This window comes from Mastigoproctus giganteus, chromosome 13 (genome assembly GCF_048544385.1).
Source record: "Mastigoproctus giganteus isolate SK-2022 chromosome 13, ASM4854438v1, whole genome shotgun sequence".
In the NCBI taxonomy this organism is placed as follows: domain Eukaryota; kingdom Metazoa; phylum Arthropoda; class Arachnida; order Uropygi; family Thelyphonidae; genus Mastigoproctus; species Mastigoproctus giganteus.
In genome coordinates, this window is record NC_143587.1 from 17,284,974 (window position 1) to 17,305,372 (window position 20,399).

The following is a 20,399-nucleotide window of genomic DNA, read 5'->3' on the forward strand; positions in this document are numbered from 1 at the left end:
TCCGCCTCCCTGAGTGTAGTAAAACACAGTTGGTACGTTTCTCTTGGGTTACTGCTACCCATGAATAGAATCAATTATATGCCGTTAGTATTATGTATCATTATAATTACCAGTCTATTTTCAGTCTGCAAATTGGCATTTAACATACATAAGCGTCCACCCTCGCTCTCTCTCTCAGAGCATAGGTGTACCTTAATGTCCATGAGATTTTAATGTTGATTTTCCCTTCATTCATTTCTTTGAGGAGTCCATAGCGCTCTGATCTAACTATTCCTATTCTTCTGTTCATTATTTGTTGAATAATCTTTCTTCTTTGTATTTCATCCCTGTCAATTTGACCTTTATTTTCCATGAATACCTAATGTTAAAGACCCCCCCCACCGTCCCCAGTTTCTTTCTGCTTTGCTGATTATTCGGCTCTCTGCTCGAAGTATTCCACATTCCAGACAAGCGAAACCAGTATATTTTTTCCCCATCTCTCTCTCTCTCTCTCTCTCTCTCTCTCTCTCTCTCCCCGTCTGTCTTTTTTACTTGTCTATTTTATTTAATTTTTTCTTTTGTCGTAACTATTCTGCTTTTAATTTATTCTTTGCATCGTATGTCTTCCGCAAAACGTATTCTGGATATAATTAAGGGAGAGGTCACATAGGCCTTGTTTGGCCGAGGACTTTAAAAGAAGACGGAGGTTCATAATTTGAAAAGGAGAAACCAACAAGTTTCTTCCAACCCTTCAGGCTCTCTACTGCGACTACAGAAAGTTCCTGTCGAACAAAAAATATAGGCGGAAGATCCTGGACAGACTTCCTTTTACTTAACATAATCTTTGGGCTGTGACGGTGGCAGTTTCTTTTCTATCTGCAAGATACTGTCACTACTATCCTGCTCCCAGAAAGTATTTTTATTTTGATTGTCATTCTTATTATTTTCTCTTGTGTGCGTGCGTGTGTGAATCCATAACAATTCTAAAATAAAAAATCTATTGTCTTTCCAATATCTTTCACAAAAATGTTAATTTACAACGTATACCTATTTAACTTTATATAATTTTCACCTTACGAACTGTTGCCAATTATCTAAATGTAAGCAATAACCTGTCAGGTCCTTTATTTTGTTTTGTGACACCCCTGGCCAAACTAGACATGAAGGATAAATTTCACGCATATATATGATTACTGTAATAAATAATATTTATTTTATTTATTATTATTAATATTTTTTCACTATTTCTAGGGCTGATTCTTTCATATCTTCTGCTGTTATAGCAGACAAATTTGCCCATCAGTTCGTGTTTTCTTAAATATAAATAATGAAGAAGAAATCTTTATTGTATTATATTATTTCTCCCTGATTGGGGGTTCCACCTCGTGACGGGTATTGCTACCAAGTGCACAGGGTGGTTGTTGTTATGCCTGGTGTTATTTAAAAATTAGAAATTATAAAATTTTAGTTTGGTGTTATTTAGAAATTATAAAAGTAAAATTATAGAAATTATAAAAATTTAGTTCCTGTTGGTCGAGGAACTCTCTGACTATCCTACATGAGTTCATAACTGTGACTTTCTGGAGTTCATTGTAGGTGTTTGCTGGGAGACCTATTGCTGCTAGGCTGTTATGTAGGGTCTTTGGCACCATACCTGTGGTTGACACGATGATCGTAACTTGCTGCATATGCCACATCTCTTTGACCTCCTCTCTTAGGTTCGTGTACTTCCTAATTTTTTCCCCATGCGTTTTCTGCAGGTTGCCAGTGTTGGGTACCGCTATGTCAATCAGATAGGCAGCCTTTTCCTTCTTGTCCACAAGGATTATGCCCGGTCTGTTGTGCGGGATTGTTTACTCCGTTGTTATGGCGCGGTCCCAGTACAGCTTGTGGGTTGGAGTCTCTAGTACTGCCTGGGGTTCGTACTTGTAGTACGGAACACTTTCTTCGATCAACTGGTATTATCCTGGCAAACTGGTCGTGCCTATGAGTGAACTCAGTCTGGTTGATCACCTTCCATCCCACGGTGATGCGTTGGATCGTTTCTGCGGTCAGGTGGCATCGGACATTCCGGGCACATCATCATCAGCCATTTTCAATCCACTGCAGGATGAAGGCCTCTCCAGCAACTTTCCAGTACCTTCTGTTTTGTGCAATGGCCATCCATTTACTACTCACACACTCATGAATTTCATCTGTCCATCTCCGTCGTTGTCTTCCAGGTTTTCTTCTAGCTCCTCTTGGGTACCATTCTGTTATTTTCTTAGTCCATCTGTCATTATGTCTTCGAGCTAGGTGTCCTGCCCAGGACCATTTTACTTCTTTAGTTTTGATGAGAATGTCCTTTACTTGAGTTTGCTGCCTAATTCATGTGTTTCTCTTCTCATCTAACAGTCTGATTCCCAATATAATTCGTTCCATTCTTCGCTGTGTAGTTCTCAGCTTCTCTTCTATTCTTTTGGTGAGTGCCCAAGTTTCACTTCTATAAGTCATGGTGGGGAGTATACATTGGTTCATTATTTTACGTTTCAGATAAATTGGGATATTGCCCAGCAGTATGTGACTATATTTCCTGAATGCTATCCATCCAAAATTTATTCTTTTCTTGATTTCCAGCCATTTATCATTATTACAGCCAATGACTTGTCCCAGATAAGTATATGACTCCACATTTTCAATTACTCCTTTCCTTAAATAATTACAGTATGTCCCTTTCTGTGGCATACCTGTTCATCATTACTTTTGTTTTAGCCATATTTATCTTTAGTCCAAAATCCTTACTAACTGTGCATAACTGATTAAGATTTTCCTCTAATTCTTTGGGATCGTGGCTAATGACCACAATATCACCTGCAAATCGTAAATGGTTTAGGTACTCTCTATTCACATTGATTCCTTTCTAGCGACCAGTCTAATCTTCTGAAAGCTTCTTCAAGGGCAGCAGTAAACAACTTCGGAGGTATTGTGTCTCCTTGTTGAATTCCCTTCTCAATTTTAAATTTGCAACTGTCTTTGTGTAGTCTAATAAAGGAGGTAGCATTCTCATATATTATCTTCAAAATCATAATATATGGGGTATCTATGCCTTGTCTTTTCAGTGCCCGAAACATTGCCTTATGCTGTATGGAGTCAAATGCCTTTTCATAATCCACAAATGCCAGGCATAATGGTGTTTTATATTCATTTGCTTTTTCCATTAGTTGTGATATTATGTGAAGGTGATCCATAGTTGAGAATCCTGTCCTAAAGCCAGCTTGCTCGTTCGGTTGATTCTCATCTGTTAGCAATGACCCTTGTGAACAACTTGTAGATGTGGGATAACCAGCTAAGTGGTCTATAATTTCCAATTTCTGATTTATCTCCTTTCGTATGCAGCAAAACTATGATTGCATTATTCCACTCCTTAGGCGTCACACCTTTTCTAATGCATTTTGTGAAGAGTCTTGCCAGTTTCTGTGTCAGGTCTCTTCCTCCCAATTTTAATAACTCTACAGTAACATCATCTTCCCCCGGGGCTTTCTGGTTCTTCATTTTCTTCAACACATGTTCTACCTCATCACTGGCGATGTATTTTCTATAATTTCTGGTGTTGATTATCTGGTCTTGGGTGGCGAGCATGAATTCTTCTTATTATTAGCCTTATGGTACAAGGAAGCCTGAGGCTTTTTCTGCACCAGCCAAAAAAATTCTGAGTTACCCTGAGAGAGAGAGAGAGAGAGAGAGAGAGAGAGAGAGAGAGAGAGAGAGAGAGAGAGAGAGAGAGAGATCAGGAACCTGGGTGTGCCAAGCCGTACTCACCAGATGTGAGCCCCTGGGATTAGATGTATTGCGTACATGGTAATGTACGCAATATAGTACAATAAATTGGCTTAGGCTAATTGTATGCTGTGAATAATACCAGATATTATAAAATTAAATATAAAAAAAATTAGGTGGCGCTATCTGCAGAATATGATCAATACTGTCTGGTAAAAATTCAACTTTGATCCTGGCACGACAATACACGTGTTCGTTTATTGAACCCTGAGAAGCAAATGTAAATGTCCTCACTTACTCAACAAAAACGTCACAAAGTGACAGGCACAAACAACTCACACACGTCAACCGATTATGGATAACAGAACTGTTATTTTATTGGTCAGAGTCACATTATTGCTGGATAGTCAAATAATGTCGATATTTTATGTAGATCATTACACCAAATAATAATTATAATTAATTAATAATACAGGGACTATTCTTCACCTTAATGGGCCATTCAAACCACTGTTTCGTTATTTATTCGCTTAATAAAATAAACTCTAATTATTACAGTTCCGATAATTGAATCGGAACTGCCTTATTTCGATAAGAGTCAGCTTTCGTTATTGCCTCCTGTTGTCTTCTAAATTTATTTTCTATTGTTAATTTTATCACTTTTAACTGTTAATCTCATCTTCTAATATCTATGTGCGACATGATTTAAATCATATGATTATTTTAAACACTTCTGGCCTTTATACAGTTTTTTTTTTTTTTTTTTTTTTAACATAGTTTTAGCTTAGGCTAATTGCATGCTTTGAATACTTCTGGAATTTTCCTTTTAAATTCACCTAAAATGATATTAGTGACTCATTCTTTGTCACACCATCCGGAACACACAGTCGTTGTGCTTTTGAATCATTATACCAACGTACCGGTCTGGGACTTCGAGAGAACCAGTTACTAACTCACTGATAAAAAGAAAACACCTTTGTGACGTCATTTTACAAGGTGGAGAATTGCTGTCAGCAATGTTTGTTCTTGGTAAATTATAGCAGCCCGTCACTAAGGTATACTATTCAGCAACTGGTACTCTTTTTTTTTTCTTTCTCTTCTTCTTCTTCTTGAACGCCCTTGCAGCCAACAAGCATTTTATAGCAGAATAAAAACAAACGGAACGTTATTCAGTGAAGTATAAACCATCGGAGTTGTTTATAAATCACAGTTACTGAACACAGTGAAATGAGCTATCTAATGAAATAGGTTTCCATAGCAATCACGTGTTGCATTACGTAATGTGACGTGTAAAGTGTCTGGCTTGTGGCGTCGTTTATCGCTTCGTTAATAAGTTATGCAGCGTGCTGCATGCCAAGAAATAAATAGCTTGTATGACCTAAATAATATGTAGACACTGATTTTTGAAAAAAAAAAAAGGAAAGAAAAGGCAATTGGGAAAACAAACAAATACCGGAACCCATTTTAATACCTACACTCTTCATAATGTTGTTCTAGATATGCAACGTTCTGAAAACTTTTGGGGTATTGCTGTAATTTTTTTACCAAAATCAATGACCAATATTTATTTCACTAAATTCATTAAATACAGAAATCTTGACGAAGCATTTAAACTTGTAAAGAAAGGGCCGTTATAAGAGCTTAACTTGTATTAGCTGTTATTCATTTTTAAGTATTAACACCATGAGCTGAGAGTCAATTTAATTTGGTCTAAACTGCTCACGGGCTTTTTCAGTCTACAGGATTTTTCTCTGTCTTTTAAAATATCAGGTCAGTTCTAATTGCAAGACAAGCCTGCCAAACCCACATCTGTTAAACTATGCCATAACCTGGTTTCGATTATCTTTGTAAATCACTGTTCTGGTGGTAGGTGCTATGCTTATAACTGTATCCTTACTTCTAGGATCCAGTTCCATGAGGAAATGTGAAGGTCTACTAGTTACAGCAATAATTTACGTTTTCTGTAATATTTTCGATGAAAATAACCGATACACGCAATTAATAATTATTAACGAATTAACTAATAACTACCGGGAATTAAGTGTGTACATGGTTTAGAATGAAATATGGATTTATGTGTAAGCATTATTTTCAGATTCGACAAAATGAATTTGAGGAATAATAAATTACTCCTAATAGATGTAATTTTATTTTTCAACTACAAAAATGTTTCCCGTTTTCTGTTGACATTTGTGCTCGAGCGCTTTTGCAAGCAATATAAACAAAAATGTAAAAAAACTCTCCGTCACAAAACTATGATGAAAATTTGAAAAATAAAATATCTGGGAACAGATTACCTCTAAAACATTTTATCATTTCCATTTTGAAATCTAATGATGCTTACAATCCTACACTTTTAGTACTTTAGGAAATTCTCCTAAAGGAGCTAGAAGAACAATTTCTACACTTTTTATGCTTTCCTGATGATGGGCTTTCGTGACAGGAGCTTCGTTATGTAGCTTGTCACAGTTTGGAGAGGTCTGGAACTGGCATTATATTCTGAGGAAAGAATTTAACTTTTAAACAGGGCCATTCTTTTCATATAACTATAACAAACTCAATGTATCACTGGATTTATATATTATAGTAATATGTAGATTCAATGGTGAGAGTTCTTATTTTTTACTATTGCAATGAACACGGGTATTTCATTTAATATCTACTCTTTAGCATTAATTTAGCTTCCAAGCTTATTCAATACCTTTTAGTATTATTTTTCTCTGTATTTAATGTGATCTAATCTCCTGGTCTTTGATGTGACCTTCTGGCCTTTGGAAAGCAACTTTACGTACATTCATCTACATTGTATTCATCTAGTTGCAATAACTACCTCTCTCTATGTTTTGTGATGTATTTGTAACTGGAAATTAAATATTTATGAAATGTCTGCACTATGACTAGACTGTAACCCTGAAGTCTTGTATTTAATCGAAGTTCTGTGATATGCACTATACTTGCTAACAGTGGAAATCAATTCGTATTTAAATGTTATAAATTATTGGAAGCGTTTCAAATCCACAGTTAAAAATCGCAAGCTGTCGAGTAGGTCATCAGGAAATGGTGAATGTTGTGTCGCCCCTACTAAGATCAGGTGCAGCAAGATCCTAAGAGAATGGTGTAGTCACCTTGTTTGATCCTATTCAGATCTTTAATTTTGCTTTGTAAAATCGACAGTTGATACACGTAGATTCTGTCCCTTCACCTCATTCTATATTTCTGTCCTTTCTCTTGTCTGTTTCGTAGTCGATGGGAAAACGATACCAAACACTTCCTGAATTTTTGTCATCGTTCAAGAATTTGCAATATCCTACACCAGCATGTCGCATCCGTTTACAGGTTACTCATCAAAGTAAGCGAATCATATTAGTTCACTAATCCGCTCACAGGAAGCCCCCAGAGCTACACATAAAATGAGGAACTATTCCGAAAGAATTCATTAATGGCATAAATATTTACTGTACGCAACCTCACGCATAACCCCATATTTCCTGTTCGTTTGTTTTTCTATAAAGAAAAACTGATGGAGGCAGAAGTGGAAAACACTGACTACGCAAGGTGGTCGGTGACTTGTTCATCTTTCGGAAAAGCAGTATAGACTAACGGGTATTGAGTCATCATTATAAAAGTATAGTGAGCAAGCAGAATCACATGTGTGTTATCTCAACATACGTGACATGCATCACATGTCACGTGTGTTGAAACAGTATGCAAGTATTAAGTAAGGCATTTTACGAATTCTGGGAACATTGATAGATTATAAAATATATACAGTATAAAATTAAAATAGATTAAAATATACATTACAAAATTAATAAAGATTATCTGCAACTTTTACAGATTGTAAAAGTTTTTGATTAGGTCAACCTAATAATTGATTAATTTAATTATGGGGAGTAGAGCGTGTTCAGGAGGGATTCATGTTTCTTAACAAAAGCTCTATGAAAGCGATCAGACTTTACTCAGAGTCAGATGGACGCTGAGTCTGGGTGGTGCAAGTCGACATGAGGTAAAGGGAAGACGATAGAAGGAATATGTTACAGACCAAACGATTCTGAGGAGTATGACAAAAATCTCAATAGGCAAATGATTAGGCAGCCAAGTGTACTTGTCTCATTGTGGGCGAATTGAACCCTCCTCTCAAAGACTGGAAATTATTGACGAGCAATACACCTTGGGGGAAACTGATTTTTTGATCCATTTGGATAATTGCTATTTACTCCACCATGTCAGAGAAAGTAAAAAGTGCTCTAATATTCTCGACTTAGTCCTCACTGAGGAACGAAACTGCATCCAAAATCTGACAGCTCAGGTCAGATTTTGGATGCAGTTACAAATAGCACGTGCTATTTTGGTTCCTAAAAGTGAACATAAGTGACCATAATATCATAAAATGGGCAGTTCTCCAAAGATTATTGTGGTCAAAGGAAAAAGGGGGTACTTCAATAGGGTTACCCGGAAGGTTACTTCATCTACCCATATGTATTGTATCTGTAAATTTCGTGTGTTCTCTGGTCGATTTGCTTGTTTTTCTGGACGAAAAACCCCAGATTCTGTTCTGGAGGAAAAACTTTGCCGTCTACGCCTCAGACCGACTAACTCAGCCACAGAGTGAAAATTGGCAATAAATGTTCCTCGTGTCAGCGACGGGATTCGAACCCGGGCGTTTTCCATCCGGTGCGAGTGGGCGGTGACGATGCCACTATGCTACCCGCTCAGACCTCGTAACTGGGAAGACAACTATACACTGTTGGGGACAAGTTCATTTTGGGATCTATCCTGGGAGCTACAAATACATTTGTTCCCATGGAGAAGTTCCGCAAAATAAAGATGCCCAAGTGGATGACCAGAGAGGTTAACAGTTTAATTGAGAAAAATAAAAAAATGACACAGGTACAGACTGTCATGACTTTGAATGTGGCATGCTATGTGGAAACCTCAGCAGGGTTTTTCACAAAACACGCCATGTTCAAAATCTCTTAAATCTTTTCACTTGTCATGCTGAATTACACACATACAGAATCCCGTCTGCACACCTGCTGACGTAGCCGAGTGGTCAGGGGCGCGAGTGCAGTAACCCACGCTCTTTGGGTGGACCGGGATTCAAGCCCGTGACTGCTAAATGCGATTAACATTTGTATTGATTGATTTATTGTGACCTGCGCTGACCTGGTCGTGCCGGAGTATAAACAAGAACTGTTTTTTATATCACACAATACGAACACGTGTTACTGAAGAAACCCTTCAGTTCATGAGTAGATGTACATAATAAAGTGGCCCTTCAGTAGTTTTAGTTTAAATTAATTTTGTTAAAATGGAAACTATAAAATCACAATTATTAACTTTAATAAAAGAAAGAAAATGGAAGCCCCTGATTCATTGAGGGAATTCCTTGCAAAGTAAACTTGTTGACAGCTCATAGACGTCCGTTATTTTTGTTATTAAAAATAAGCAGCTTCACTTCCTGAGAAGTGTCCCGGAACAAATGACGTGTCCCGTCTGCCTCGGTCATCCAGGTTACAGGACGAGAAGGGCGCAGCTCTCATGTGTCCATGGACCAGTTCTTCAACTTTGTTACTTGAACTTTGTTTCTTTTTCATATTTTGTATTTACACCAGCAACAAGTTATCACTCAGGGATATACTCTATTTACTATAGTTTTCTAAATAATTAATTATTTTTTTAAACGATTATTTCAAACATAAATGATTGTTGACGCCTACAATGTTTTCATACAGTGGATGAATTAAAGATTAGAAGAAAATGTTTCATACTAGGCTTGAATTTACATATTTTTAATTTTCAAAAAGTATAGTCCATAAAGGATTATTGGTTTTCCAAGAACAGCACTGGTAACCACTACAGGCTATTGCAATATTTAATATCTTCGAAAGGGTGTCCAAATACTTTTCAGAGGATAGTATGTGTCATTGAATTCTCTATTCTCAGTAAGTGGAAGCAGTCGAAAAGATCCGTTCTTTGTAGTTAATATTTTCAGGTCTGGCTGAACTTAGATGATGCGAAGGTTGGGAGTGATTAATGACAGTAATCAGGGTATGCTACTGGAAAAAGACCTAGACAAATTAAGCAAATGGGTTGAGAAATGGCAATTGAAGTTTAACATTGACAAACGCAAGATAATTCATGGGTAGCAGTAATCTCAGATTAACATATCAGTGTGTTACCACACTGATATGAAGATATGAAGTTCTTTGAACAAGGCAGTATGCTGCAAGGACAGCTCATGGGATTTTGTCAATGACGGAGCCGAGTGATCACGTGCTCTTTGAGTGGAGGGATTTAATCCCGTAACTCCTAAATGCGATTAACATTTGTATTGATGATTTATTGTAAACTCCATTGACCTTGTTTATACTCCTGGCCGGTGTATAAACAAGAAGATATACAGAAATTTAGCCATTGGGGATAAGAACGTGATTATCCCTTTGCATAAGGCAATGATTAGACTTTATCTTGAGTACTGCATACAGGTCTGGAGGGTCCATTTCAGGAAGGATGTGGATCTGTTGGAAAGGGTGCAGAAAAAGGCCCATTAATATTCCTTCCCTCATCGACGGAACTCGAACTCAGGTCTTTTTCGCTCGGTGTAGTGAGGACGGTGATTCTACCAACTGTGCTACCCACGAGGGCATTGCTCCGGTTGAGGCGACTATCTTTTGGCAGCGGCAACTACATACAAGTTTGTCGAGGCCTGGTTATGACAATATTAGTCTCCTGCGAAGAACAAAGATTACTTTTGACTGATCTTCATGATATGTTTTTTTCTATTTATTAAAACTTTCAATAATCTGCTTACTATATTGAGGTCAATATTTAGTAATTTTTAACACGTCGCGGGTCGACCTGCTTTCATTCTTTTTACTACGCCTTCACTGAATCAACTAATTAGCATCCATCTTTCTTTTAACTCATGAAATTAGTAATAAATTTTGATTAATTGCTTAACTTTTGGACACCAGTGTACAAACATCACAGAATTCATATTGGTTAGCTAATTTTGATTTATGACTTCGAAGAAAACCGGACACAACGTAGTTAGACCTCTCAAAGCTCATCCTAGCACTTTCTTCCGAAGTTATTCGACATTGTCTTCCCTAGGAACATTTATCGATCTAACTAATACTACATGACCTATATACAAGATGATCGATAACTTACATTTTTTTACCCTAGGTCACTTATGAAACCTAGTTAGGAGAGTGTTGCTGGCTGATCTTTTGACAGGATAATATTATTAATCATGCAAACCCAAATATGACTTAATAGGTTAATTTTTTTAAAGAAAGTTCAAGATATTTAAAGTTCATGTATGAAATATTATCTTTAGTCTTCTGAGTAGTCAAAAATAAGCATAAGTTTTAATTTTTTCCTTTCGATAGCACTCATACTTTTTTTTTTTTTTCTGTTATTGGGAATGATACCAAAACTTGAACATTATCTATAGAGATATATTAAATAAATAGAAATTTCAAATAAGTGGTGAAATAGATGTGTGAGAATACGTTGGCATGCCATGATTGCTACTATGGCTCCCTGATACCTTCTTCGAAATGATCACATAGGTTGTTTATTGGGATAAAATGTGGCCCTGCAGGAGCCAAGGAAAATGCTACATATATCAGGAGTGTCTAAAGATAATCCCTGCAAAACCACACTCCTTTGCAGTCTGGACGCAATGAAAGAAACTTTACAACAGTAAAGTAGCAATGGCAACACCGAAACCATTCAGCACATTTCCATATATTAATATCAATTGTACAATACTCTAGAAAAGAAGTGTATTCAAAGGCAATTCATTGTACACTGCCCTATCATTAATATCCAGACATCTGAATTTCTACAGATAACCGTTATTTACAAGGAAATTAATAACGTGTGTTGAAATCTTTGGACTTTATGATAGCCTCTGTCCCCATGGAACACTCTCCATCAATTTTCTGTAAATGTTCTCCGATATATTGTTCACTATTCGGCTTTCAAAGTGACGACCAGTTCAGCAATATTCTTTGGGCATTCTCTCCTTACAAGTACTTAAAGATCCAATTCATCCCAGAGGTTCTTTATACGATTGAAGTCATGCTCTGAGGGTGATCAGTCCAACTTTTCGACGTTCATTCCCTCAAACCAGTCCGTCACAAACTGTGCAGTATGACATGGACCGTTCTACTGCTCATAAAGGTATGGATCTTCCTTGAAATGCTCCCACAACATAAATAAAGCTTAATTGTCCAAGATGTCTTGGACTTGGACCATCTATCCAAAACGACCAATGGTCCAGGTGAAATCATGAAAAACAGCCCTAGACCACCATGCTGCCTCCATCAAATTTCGTTGTAGGGACGATACATTCTATAGCTTTCCCTAGCATCCACCGCACCCATATACAACCATCAGAGGTAGACCATGTATGGTGACTCATCATTCCAAAGCACAGCTTTCCATTGGTCTGCTGTGCGAGAACGGTGTCTGGGCATTAGTTGGGGTGATTGGTAGCTTGTGGACAGCTGCACTACCGTGTAACCCATATCATGCAGCGTCCCACGCACTGTGCTGGCTCTGATGTGTGTCCCAATCGTCCCATTCAGGGCTCGTGTACGTGCTGCAGTAACGTTAACCTGAGTTTCTAGAGGACAATTCTTTGCAGAGATCTCCTGCCACGTTCCGTCAGCTTCGAAAGTTTTTGGGCCGTTTCCTTACGGTTTCAGCACCAGTCTGCACTTCAAAATAAAAACTCTGCGTTTTTATTTTGGCCTGTCTGGTCGGAGCCTAGAAGAAGCGTTTTGTTTATAACCAATATTTATCAAAGCACGACTTGGAAAATTAATGTTCTTATTTCATAGCAACACGCCAGATTTATTGAAATATCAATAATCATGTGTGGACTTCGATGCAACTCCCAAATTGTTTACTGCTCAGTGGAAATGAAAGGTAGTTGGTAATTGGGCACGTTCATCTGTCACCTTTCCATACCCACGACAGAAATTGCCTAGCCCACCTCATGCAGCTCGAGATTCTAAGTTTGGCAGCCTCTATTAGTGAATGTAATCTGGCATAAGAATTTTTTCGTTTTCATGTTTTAAAAAATGAGGTGCGCTGGATATTCGAAAAAATACGGTAATTTGTCCTCTTTAGCATAGAGATAAGTCTGTGAACCATAGTTTGTATACATTGTGTCGATTTTTCAATGCAGGTATTAAATAATATTAAATAAATATTACGCAGAGCCTTGTTTCTTTATATTTTTTTGCTTTGTCAATACAGCTTGTTTACTTTCTTTTTTTTTTGACATTAAAATTCTCAATATTCAGTAAACATACGAGAGACAAAAAAACAAGAAAACAGAGCAAACATATTGTAAATAACTGAAATAAGATTAATCGACTTGTTTACAGAAGTTTGTTGTGCAAAATCTATTTTCAGAAACAGCCACTTTTTTTATATTACAGTGATCTGATTTACGAATATTTGATCTTACAAGCGTGGACACCACAAATTCGATTTAGGAACTCATCTGTACGATACCTCCAAGTGTTGTTCTTATGTAGAGATGTCTCTTTTTTTGTTTGATACCTTGAAATCTCTATAGCAACCACGAAAATTTTTGTTTCGATCTGACAATTCAATTTTTAATTTGCAGCGCTGAATGAAGAGAAGTGTCACAATGGATAAAGTGGAATACAGATCAGTGATTCGGTTCCTCTTTCTGCAAGGGAAAACACCTAAAACAATCCACGAAGAAATGGTCGCTGTTTATGAAGCAGACTGTTCAGGTTACAGTGTTGTTGCCCATTGATATAACACAATTCAAATGTCGAAGAACCTCAGTTATTGATGAAGAAATCCCAGGACACACAGCAACTGCTGTAGCGGAAGAGGGTATAGTAAAATTGAGGCATTAATCCTGAAAGATCGCCGTATTAGCGTCAAGAACTCACTGCAGAGCTGAAAACTAATGTAGGGTTTGTGGAGAACATCATCCATAAACAGTTCATTAGCATTAGCATTAGTACAGGCATACAATGTGGCCTTCAGCCAAAAAAAAAAAAAAAAACTCTCCCATTTCACCCCTCCATTCGTTTCAAATGTCTGTACAGCTCAGCCTTAAATTTATTCAGGCTATCAACTTCCACAACAGAAGATGGAAGTCTGTTCCACCAATCAACTACCCGCTGGCTAAAGGCAAATTTCCACACATCTATTCTACAGCTGTCTTTCCTCCATTTGAATCTGTGTCCCCTCAGGTTCTTAATCTGAGCAAGAGGAAGAATCCCATCAGCATTCAGCTTGCTCAACACATTCAAGGCCTTATACGCCTCAATCATATTACCTTGCAGATCCCTCTCCAAGCGCTGCAGTATGCAGAACTTAAGCATTTCTTGGTAAGAGCATCCCTTTGTTCCCCTCACCAATCTTGTTGCCTTTCTTTGTACTCGTTCTAGCAACTCTATCTCCTTCCTAAAATGAGGCCTTTAGACCTGTACACAGTACTCTAGGTGTGGCCGGACCATTGCCTTATATAATGGGATAATCACCTCCCTGCACGTGCTAGCAAAATTCCTATATATCATTGACAAGACTCTATGACCTACCCTGGCAGCCCGTCTGCCTGCTCCAGTTGGAGTAGCATACTGTCTTTACTGTGGTTAACAACCGTGCCAACCTTTATATCATCTGCAAACTTAGACATTAAACCTGATATACTTTCATCAATATCATTGATAAATATACAAAACAACAATGGGCCCAACACCGAACCCTGGGGAACTTCACTAATAACATTTGTACGCGAAGAGCAGTGTCCATTGATTACCACTCTCTGTCGTCTCCCATTCAACCATCCCTTTATCCATTGTAGCAACTTACCCTTAATGCCACATCTCTTCAATTTGTACAGCAGTCTTCCATGTGCAACAGTATCAAAAGCTTTCCTGAAATCCAAGTATATGATATCAAAATTATTTTTGGCATTTAGTTCCTTTGTGACCACATCATAGTATCCAATCAAACTGATCAGACAAGACCTCCCTTTAACAAACCCATGCTGTGTCTCAACTATTATTGCAGCCTTGTCTAGATGATTCTGTATTACCTTTTTAACCAGTAACTCCATTATTTTCCCAGGAACAGAAGTTAAACTAACAGGTCTATAGTTACTTGTGTCATCTTTTGAAACCCCTTTGTGAATTAGTGATGCATTTGCACACCTCCAGTCCATGGGGATCTCCCCTGAGTCCAATGAAGCTTTCATAACTATGGCTAAGGGTTTGCTTACTTCATTTGCTAGCTCCTTTGATATAACTGGATAGATCCCGTTCACCCCAGATGCCTTCCTTATGTTTAACTTCAACAATTTCTCCTCCACTTTGCTCTCAGTTATTACAAAATCACTTAGCTCCCTGTTAGAGTTTGATAAACTTATGACATTCCCCTCATTGAATAAATCGTGATGTGTGACTAGCTGAGCATGATCATCAGTAGTCAACCCATCTATGTAGTACCTTATATTAGACGGTACCTGAACCAAAGTTAAACTCCGCCTTTGTACTGTGATGATTAAAAGGCCAGAAATGCGTGTAATATTATGTTTGTGCAGTGTGTGTTGTTGTGTTGTTTAGTTGTTTCTGGCCGTTTTGTCACCAGGCAGGCAATCTCCTGGAAAGCCTGCAAAGTGTCCGCCTACACTACGGGGAGGTAGGCCACAACTACGCATGTACCATGGCCAACCTCAACAGTTCACGCACTGAATGTCCAAAGCGAGTTTGGAATCATTCAAAAGAACTTCCGTGCCAGCAAGCCAGCTTGCTGGCACGGAGGTGTCTTTGTCCACGTTTTTATCCAGTGCTGCACAAAGTAGTCCACAAAGAGAAAAGGTGTACAGTCAAACAGCAGTAGTAATGTCATCCAAAAACGAGATCTGCAAGGCAGGAACAAGATCTAGATATAAGTCTGTTCTGTTAATCTGGAGTAGTATCAGAAGTCACTGGTTGGTGGTATCACTGAGCAGTGGAAGGATTTAGTTGTCGAAAGTATTGATGGATGAGATGGAAAAGTGCAGCATCTGTTAAAACCTTTGCGCGTTCTTGAAAACCACAACAATTTTGTATATGACGTCATCAGAATGACAGACTAGGCAGCATGTTGTATTATGATTTATGATCTGTTTTCCGTTTGATTTCTTGAATGAACATTGAGGTTGAAAGTCTTCCTGCGATTAAAAGCAGCATTGCAGAAGGTTTGAAGGGCCTGGAATTATTGATAGATATGAGTATCTCCTCACATCCAGGAGACAAGTTTGGAACTGTTGCCTTAAGAGCCAATCTTAGGTCCTCGTAAATGGAACATTCAAAAAGGACGTGACAAGAGTCTTCCGGTAGCCCAAATCGACAGGAGACCGTATAAAAAATTTTGAATTGGTAAAGTTTTACGTTAAGACAACCATGTCCAGTTAGTATGTAGAAGGTGAACAGTGAGGGTGAAAACCATTTTCTGGTGGATGATGAAAGTAGTGTAGTTAGGTCAGGAACGGATTTTTTTGTAATGACTCCTTTTTCGGTAGAATTCCATCTATTCTTCCAGGTGTTGGCTAACAAATTCCAGCATCGGGTTCGTTCAGTTTTTGAATCAGCCTGAGGGTTAACAATGATTCCCTGAAATTCCGTAGAAATGCCATCTATGTTAAGTGGTCCAATCTGATTCATCCCTTTCCTTCTAGAGTTTACATACCTAAAGAACTCTTTGCTGTTTTTCTCTGCATCCTTCGCCAAAGATTTCTCCTAATCTGCCTTCGCCTGCCTAACCTCCTTTGTGACTTGATTACTAGCTTATAACTGCCACGATCTTCTGTGTCACCTGATATTTTATATGCGTCCCATATATTTTTCTTCTCTGCCATGAGCCTCATTAATTCATCTGACATCCATTTAGGCCTAAACCTTGAACAGTATTTCTTAGTAGGAATGAAAAGCCTAGTAGCCTTCAAAATTAAGTCCCTGAAGGCTTCCCATTTAGAATTCAACATTGATAACATCATCAGTTGATCCCACTGTACAGAATTTAAAAACTGTTTGAGACCCCTGCAGTTACTTTTACGAGCAAAAGCCCTTCCCTATAGTTTTGATGGTAATTACACCTTTAAGTAATTCCCATATCAGTACGTTGTGATCACTGTCACCCAGTGGTTCCTTTATCTGCAAATTCTTAATGCATGAATTTTTTTCATATGAATAGTGTCTACCAGTTGGGTTCCCAGTCTTCTGACCCCTTGCCAGAAGAAGAAACGGGCACAATGTACACATGAAATGTTGTCGATGTGCCACGAAAACCAAAGGGTCAGGATTCAAATTTCGTCCATGGTACTAGTCATGGACAAAATTTGAATCCATCATTATGATCTCGAAATTAAAGAAATGTCAAAGAAATGTCAAAAAGTGTAGAATTACCCCTTCCTCAAAAAGGCAAAGGTTCAACCAAGTGCTGGCAAGGTCATGCCAGGATGTCAGTTTTTTTGGGATCAGTATGGTAGTACTAATAAATTACCTTCAAAAGAGCTGTACTGCGACGGCGTAGTATTAGTCCAACCTTCTCATAAAGCTACATGCTGCTATAAAAGAAAAAAAAAAAGACAGGGAAAGCCACAAGGTATGCGCCTGTCCACGATAATGCCCCTGCGCATTCCTTGTATACTGCAGTAAGGTGTGTCCACAAATGTAAGTTTGAAATATTGCCGCATCCTGCTTATTACCCCGACCTTACACCCTCTGATTTCTTCTTCTTTTCTGCCCTGAAGTCCTTTCTTCGTGGAAAACACTTTGCTGCTGATGATGAGGTAATTTCTACTGCCGAGTCGTGATGCGAAGGACACTCAGAGGACTTCTACAAAACTGGTCTGCTGAAGTGTATTGAGAGGTGGCAGAAATGTGTAATTTTGTCTGGTGACCATATTCAGAAAGTGTAATACATGGTATTTGTTTCTACTGTCTATCACAACTGCTTCTGGGTGAATACAAATCTTTATTGAAACCCTCCCAAAATGTTTGAACTGTAACATAGGATCCACAATACCTTTAAAAACAAATCTCAGTGTTTCAAATAATATAAGCTTCTCTACGTTCAAGAGTAGACCTAGGAAGACTCCCCCAAGGTTAATAATGAGTTTCTTCACCTCAAACCGTTGATGAATTACTCCTTTCCGTAAGTCTAACTCAATGAATCAATGAATTCGAAGGACGTGACTGCCAAGAACATAATTATTACTTTCAGAAGCTCACCAGGTGTCGCTTTAGTAACGAATCCTTGTATCTGATGTGTGCGTAATGTATTCTTTAAGGTAGGCGTTGCGTACTTTCTCCCACCTATTGCCCTTAAAAATGAATAGTGCGCACGCCATGCCAGTGCTCGTAGAACTGCAGTTTATCTTTAGGAGTAGGTTGGGTTAGACACGTAGCTTCAATTACTCTTTTCACCTACATTATTTCTAACTTTCTATTTTCCAAAAGTGCCATTTCTGTTTTTCATTATGGTTGGGACTATTTCATCATTAAAATTCAAATTTTTCGAAATGACTAATATAACCGATAATGAGTCGAACGCCCATCAGTCAATCAACGTGTAGACGCAACTATCTGTTCCGGGAATGATTAACCAATATCATTTTTGCCAGTTAGAACGTTTCCCAACTTATATTTATATAACGGTAGACCTAGATCTCTTACGCCCTCACAATAAGTGTGAGGGCGTATGAAGCTGAAGCTGTAAACAAATAGTTATTTGGGGAAACAGTCCGATAGACAACCTTTTGATGTAACATGTTTGTGTTTACGGGTTCTTATTTTATCAGTTGATTCTGTGGACAAAAATATAGTTAAACTTCATTTACAGGCAATTCTTTGAAAATTTCATCACTGCAGATTAAACCTGCAATTTTTGCTTTCGTAAAGTGTTCTTTTGATGCAGTTTAAAAAAAAAAAATGCTTCCGTTGTGGCTTTGCGAGTATCTTTGGGTGGGACGCGAAACGCTTGCCTTTCAGCGCTTCCTTCAGACGTGGAAACAGGAAAAATTCGCATAGGGCTAAGTCCGGTGAATAAGGGGGATGTGGCAGCACCTCGGCACCTATTCCAGTGATCCTTGCATAATATTAGCCATATGGGGCCTGGAATTGTCTTGTCACACAGGAATTTGGCCATCCTACCAAGACACTCATTACCATACGCTTCATTCATCTCTTTAACCGTTTCCGATACATTTAAGCCCGTCTGACACACTAACCAATTACATATTTTTTGGTTCTTTTTACAATCAATGATCAATGTCCAGCAATAGGGCGACAGCATTACTGGGCTTTCACATTTCTTGGTAATGTTTCTGCATGGATGCACTCCCGGAAATTTGTATTTTTTGTCCAATAAATAGAAAACCGACCTCAGAACACATGCAATTTATAGACAGTGTACACAGGGCAATATGGCCTTAGTCGCTGATACTCCTAAAACCCTACAACAATAACATCCGTGATCACAGTATTTGATGAAAACATTAACCTTGTTTATTCCAAATGGGAACAGAGGAAATGCATTTTTAGACATATTGCAATCGAGATTTTGTTAGCCTTGTAATACACTGAGGAGATTAGGTAGGTGTGTCATCAGCAACACCTACCTCGTGGGACCACCTTTTGCCTGTAATAGAGCCCGTAGACGTCTTGGCATGAACTCCACAAAGCGTTGCAGAGTGTCCTATGGTAGTGCTACGCATGAGTTGCACAATGTGTACAGTAATGCCCTTGTGTTGCCAGGTGGATGGTGGTAGCATCGAATATCCTTTTCCACTAGGCCCCAAACGTGCTCAATTGAGTTGAGATCAAGTGAGTTGGACGGCCGTTGCAGGACAAAATCAAATTATCTTATTATATTAGGGTCACTCCTAATTCATTACATAAACCGTATTTTGTGTCTGTAAATTGTGTGTGTTCTCTGGTCGATTTGTCAGTTTTGATGGACGAAAAAATCCCAGTTTCTGGGGAGGAAACTTATTATCTACGCCTGAGACTGACTAACTCAGCCACGGAGTGTAAAAGCCAATTAATGTTCCTCGCGTCATCGACGGGATTCGAACCTGGACCTTTTCCACCTGGTGTGGGGAGGACAGTGACGATACTACTGTGCTACCGCGCAGACTGGCCGTGGAGGACAGAGCAGCCTCTTCCATGTCCGTTCCTGAAATCAGCTACCAACCTACCAGGCCTTGTGACATGGCGCGTTGTCTTACTAATAGACGCCACTGGAGTTGTCTGGATACATTGTCATCATGAAGGGGTGTACTCGGTCGAAAGGAAAATTAATAAGAGTGCGTTCCTATCGAGACGTCAATTAACGGTGATCAGAGGACCCAGGGACTACTGATCAGAGGACCATGAAACCAGTCCCTAAACCGTAACATCCCCTTCTCCAGCATGCCTAACACCAACAGTGTCCAGAAGCCTATGGCCTCCTGTTGCGTTCTCCAAATGCGGTTACTCCCATCAGTGTGATAAAGTTGGAAACGCGATTCAATTCATCACACCAGGAGACAGATTACCACATGTCGGTTTTCCAGTGTTGGTGCATACAAGGCACAGTTTATTGTCTTTCGTAGTGAGCATGGGTACTCG

At 38.6% G+C, this 20,399-nt stretch overlaps 1 protein-coding gene across 1 annotated transcript in view; it reads left to right on the plus strand.

The window, feature by feature from the left end:
• The first annotated feature begins 4,887 nt into the window (after window positions 1–4,887).
• LOC150075814 (CD63 antigen-like) overlaps window positions 4,888–20,399 on the plus strand; it is a 174,151-nt gene continuing 158,639 nt past the window's right edge. The window contains exon 1 of the mRNA XM_090387200.1: window positions 4,888–4,895. The gene's annotated coding sequence lies outside the window, so the exon portion shown is untranslated. The remainder of the gene's footprint in view (window positions 4,896–20,399) is intronic.